Raw genomic sequence first — 4,708 nt, 5'->3', positions numbered from 1 at the left:
TAGTAGCCTTATTAGACCGTACATCTTTCTTGGTATATCCAGATAATAGTTAGGAGCATAAACTAAAACAGGGGCTACAAAGATAGTTATTAAATCGTTAGCACTGCATAAAAATATTCCCCCTAGAGTAGCTGTTAATACGAATAAGAGAAACTCTGTTATATCCATTTCTGTACATTCAATGTACTCTACGGATAGAGGAATACATAGAGTTGAACATAGTAAAATAGGAAATTGAAAGATTTCGTTGAAATTGTTCGTTTGGAAATTTCCCAAAAAGCTAATCATAGGTTCTTCTCTCTATCGGAACAATAGCACCGTTATGCTCATTACTAAACTTCTTAAAGAGATGAAATATAACCAAGGTATATCTTTTTGATCAGAGGTTGAATCAATCATCAGAAGAAGAATCAAAAAATTAGGATACTTTCTGGGAAAATAAAACTTCCATCGAAGAGAAGCAAATGAAAGGCTTTCATAAAAATTCTCATAGAATCGAGAATGAAGTTTTCATTCTGTACATGCCAGATCATGAATTAGTAACTGTTTCCAATTTCAAAAAAAAATCCCAATTGTGTCGAACTTTCCATTTTGGAAATAGTTACGAATCTCCATTAATAGGATCAAACCCTATTCCATGGTATTTACATGAGGTTCCTCTTTAAGAAAGTCCCCGAGAGGGCTTAGTTGATCCATGATTTATATTTTATCTTTCATTTCCTTTTTGTTTGTTTTGAGAAATCTATCGATCAATTCTGATTCTTTATTTTTCTTTTGATTCTTTTTCGATCAAGATGTATAGATCCTGTTCATGGATTACTGAAAATATGCAAAAGCTCTATTTGCCTCTACCATTCTATGAGTCTCTTTGTTTTTGCATATGTCATCGCCACTCTCTTTGGCAGCATCCACTAATTTGGAACTTAATTTGAAAGCCATATTTTTACACAGACGTTTTTGGGATGCCGCTAATAACCAACGAATGGCAAGTGGTTTTACTTGTTTGGATCCTATTTCAATGGGAACTTGATGAGTCGATCTACCTACATGTCTTGCTTTTACTGCTATATCAGAAGTTACTCCACATATTGCTTGATGTAAAATGGATAGTAGATTTGTTTCTGTCTTTTGTTAAATCTTTTTCACGGCTCGATATATAATTTGATCAGCCAATGATTTTTTTCCATGTTTCAGAATACGGTTAACCAACATGTTAACTAATCGATTACGATAAATTGGATCGGATTTTGCTATTTTTTTCTGTATTACCTCGACGTGACATGAGTGTGAAAGGGGTTCAAGAATCAGTTTTCTTTTTATAAGGGCTAAAATAACTTATTTTGGCTTTTTACCCCATATTGTAGGGTGGATCTCGAAAGATATGAAAGATCTCCCTCCAAGCCGTACATACGACTTTCATCGAATATGGCTTTCTACAGAATTCTATATGTATCTATGAGATCAATTATGGAATTCTATTTACTCACTTTAAATTGAGTATCCATTTCCCTCCCTTTCCTACTAGGATTGGAAATTCTGTATTTTACATATCCATACGATTGAGTCCTTGGGTTTCCGAAATAGTTTAAAAAGAAGGGCTTCGAATCATTGCTATTTGACTCAGACCTATTTTAAAAAAGTCGAGGTATTTCAAATTATTTGTTGACATGGACAAAGTCAGAGTAAACCTCTGAAATTATTTCAATATTGAACCTTGGACATATAAGAGTTCCGAATCTAATCTCTTTAGAAAGAAGATCTTTTGTCTCATGGTAGCATGCTCCAGTCCCCTTACAAAACTTTCGTTATTGGGTTAGCCATACACTTCACATGTTTTTGGTGATTCACATGGCATCATCAAATGATACAAGTACTGGATAAGAATCTACAACGCACTAGAACGCCCTTGTTGACGATCCTTTACTCCGATAGCATCTAGGGTTCCTCGAATAATGTGATATCTTACACTGGGTAAATCCTTAACCCTTCCCCCTCTTACTAAGACTACAGAATGTTCTTGTGAATTATGGCCAATACCGGGTATATAAGAAGTGATTTCAAATCCAGAGGTCAATCGTACTCTAGGAACTTTACGTAAGGCAGAGTTTGGTTTTTTTGGAGTGATAGTAGAAAAGTTGACAGATAAGTCACCCTTACTGCCACTCTACAGAACCGTACATGAGATTTTCACCTTATACAGCTGCTCGTTCAATTCTTTTGAAATTATTGGATCCTTTCCCGCATTCGAGAATCCCCCCTTCTTCCACTCTGCCCCAAAGAGTAACTAGGACCAATTTAGTCATGTTTTCATGTTCTAATTGAACACTTTCGATTTTTTATTATTCTCAAAGGATAAGATTATTCTCTTTACCAAACATATGTGGATCGAATCACGATCTTATATATAAGAAGAACAAAAGATCTTTCTTGATCAATCCCTTTGCCAAGATAACCTTTGAGGTACCTCAAGATCCTTTTCAGGTTTGAATTTGTTCATTTGGAATCTGGGTTCTTCTACTTCATATTTATTTAATATGAATATTTTCCCTCTCTTTTTTTATATCATTCCTTAAGTCCCATAGGTTTGATCCTCTAGAATTTGACCTATTTTCTCATTGAACGAAAGGTACGAAATAAATCAGATTGATAAAACTACCATGTGAAATCTTGGGTTTTCCCCTTCCTTGATCCCTATTCCATAGATACAGGTTTTGAATCAATAGAGAACCCTTTCTTCTATATGAATCGATATTATTCCATTCCAAACCCTTCCTGATACCTCCCAAGGAAAATCTCAAATTTGGATCCCAAATTGACGGGTTAGTGTGAGATTATCCATGGGGTTATGCACTCTTTGAATACGAATCCATTTTCTAAAAGATCCTGGCTTTTGTACTTTTGTGGGTCTCCGAGATCCTTCTGATGAACTATGTTGAAGGGATATCTATCTCATTTGGTCGATTGGATAAAGCCTGCGGTAGCAATGGAACCAGGGAAAGTATACAGAAAAGAAAGTTCTTTTCTATTATATTAGTATTTTCTATTATATTAGTTATATTAGTATATTATATATATTAGACTATTATATTAGATTAGTATTAGTTAGTGATCCCAACTTAGTGAGTCCTTTCTTCCGTGATGAACTTTTGGCACCAGTCCTACATTTTGTCTCTGTGGATCGAGGAGAAGAGGGGCTCGGCAGGAAGAGGAGTGTACCATGAGAGAAGAAAGGAGGTCAACCTCTTTCAAATATACAACATTGATTCTGGCAATGTAGTTGGACTCTCATGTCGATCCGAATGAATCATTTTTTCCACGGAGGTAAATCTTTGCCTACTAAGACAGAGGATAGGAAGTTCCAAATTCTGTCTCGATAGGACATGTATTTCTATTACTATGAAATTCATAAATGAAGTAGTTAATTGTAGGGTTACCATTATCCTTTTTATAGTGACGAATCTTGTATGTGTTCCTAAGAAAAGGAATTTGTCCATTTTTTGGGGTCTCAATGGGGCGTAGAAATGCATAAGAACTCTTTAATGGAAAAAATATGTAACTCCAGTTCGTTCCTTCAAAATCGGTTGTTAATCCTATTTCCGATAGGGGCAATTGATAATTGAATCCGATTATGACCATTATTTTTATATCCGTAATAGTGCGAAAAGAAGGCCCGGCTCCAAGTTGTTCAAAAATAGTGGCGTTGAGTTTCTCGACCCTTTGACTTAGGATTAGTCAATTCTATTTCTCGATGGGGTGGGGAAGGGATGTAACTCAGCGGTAGAGTCTCAAATTGACGTGGTGGAAGTCATCAGTTTGAGCCGGATTATCCCTAAACCCAATGTGAGTTTTTCTAGTTAGATTTGCTCCCCCGCCGTCGTTCAATGAGAATGGATAAGAGGCTTGTGAGATTGATGTAAGGGGGTAGGGATGGCTATATTTCTGGGAGAGAACTCCGAGCGAATATGAAGAGCATGGATACAAGTTATGACTTGGAATGAAAGACAATTTTGAATCCGCTTTGTCTACGAACAAGGAAGCTATAAGTAATGCAATTGTGAATCTCATAGGGAGTTCGATCCTGGCTCAAGATGAACACTAGCGGCATGCTTAACACATGCAAGTCGGATGAAAAACATGGGAAATGATATTTGCAGTGGCAGACGGGTGAGTAACGCGTAAAAACCTGCCCTTGGGAGGGGAATGGCTGCTAATACCCCGTAGACTGAGGAGCAAAAGGAGGAATCCGCCAGAGGAGGGGCTCGCGTCTGATTTGCTAGTTGGTGAGGCAATAGCTTACCAAGGCAATGATTAGTAGCTGGTCCGAGAGGATGATCAGCCACACTGGGACTGAGACATGGCCCAGACTCTTACGGGAGGCAGTAGTGGGGAATTTTCTGCAATGGACAAAAGCCTAATGAAGCAATGCCGCGTGGAGGTAGATGGCCCATGAGTTGTGAACTTCTTTTCCCGGAGAAGAAGCAATGATGGTATCTGAGGAATAAGCATCGACTAACTCTATGCCAGCCGCCCTGGTAATATGGAGGATGCAAGCGTTATCCGGAATGATTAGGCATAAAGTATCTGTAGGTGGATTTTTAAGTCTGCCGTCAAATCCCAGGGCTTAACCCTGGATAGGCAGTGGAAACTACCAAGCTGGAGTATGGTAGGGGCAGAGGGAATTTCTAGTGGAGCGGTGAAATGCGTAGAG

This window comes from Capsicum annuum, unplaced genomic scaffold (assembly GCF_002878395.1).
Source record: "Capsicum annuum cultivar UCD-10X-F1 unplaced genomic scaffold, UCD10Xv1.1 ctg5104, whole genome shotgun sequence".
NCBI lineage: Eukaryota > Viridiplantae > Streptophyta > Magnoliopsida > Solanales > Solanaceae > Capsicum > Capsicum annuum.
The sequence above is the reverse complement of the archived record's forward strand: the minus strand, read 5'-3'. Positions refer to the sequence as shown.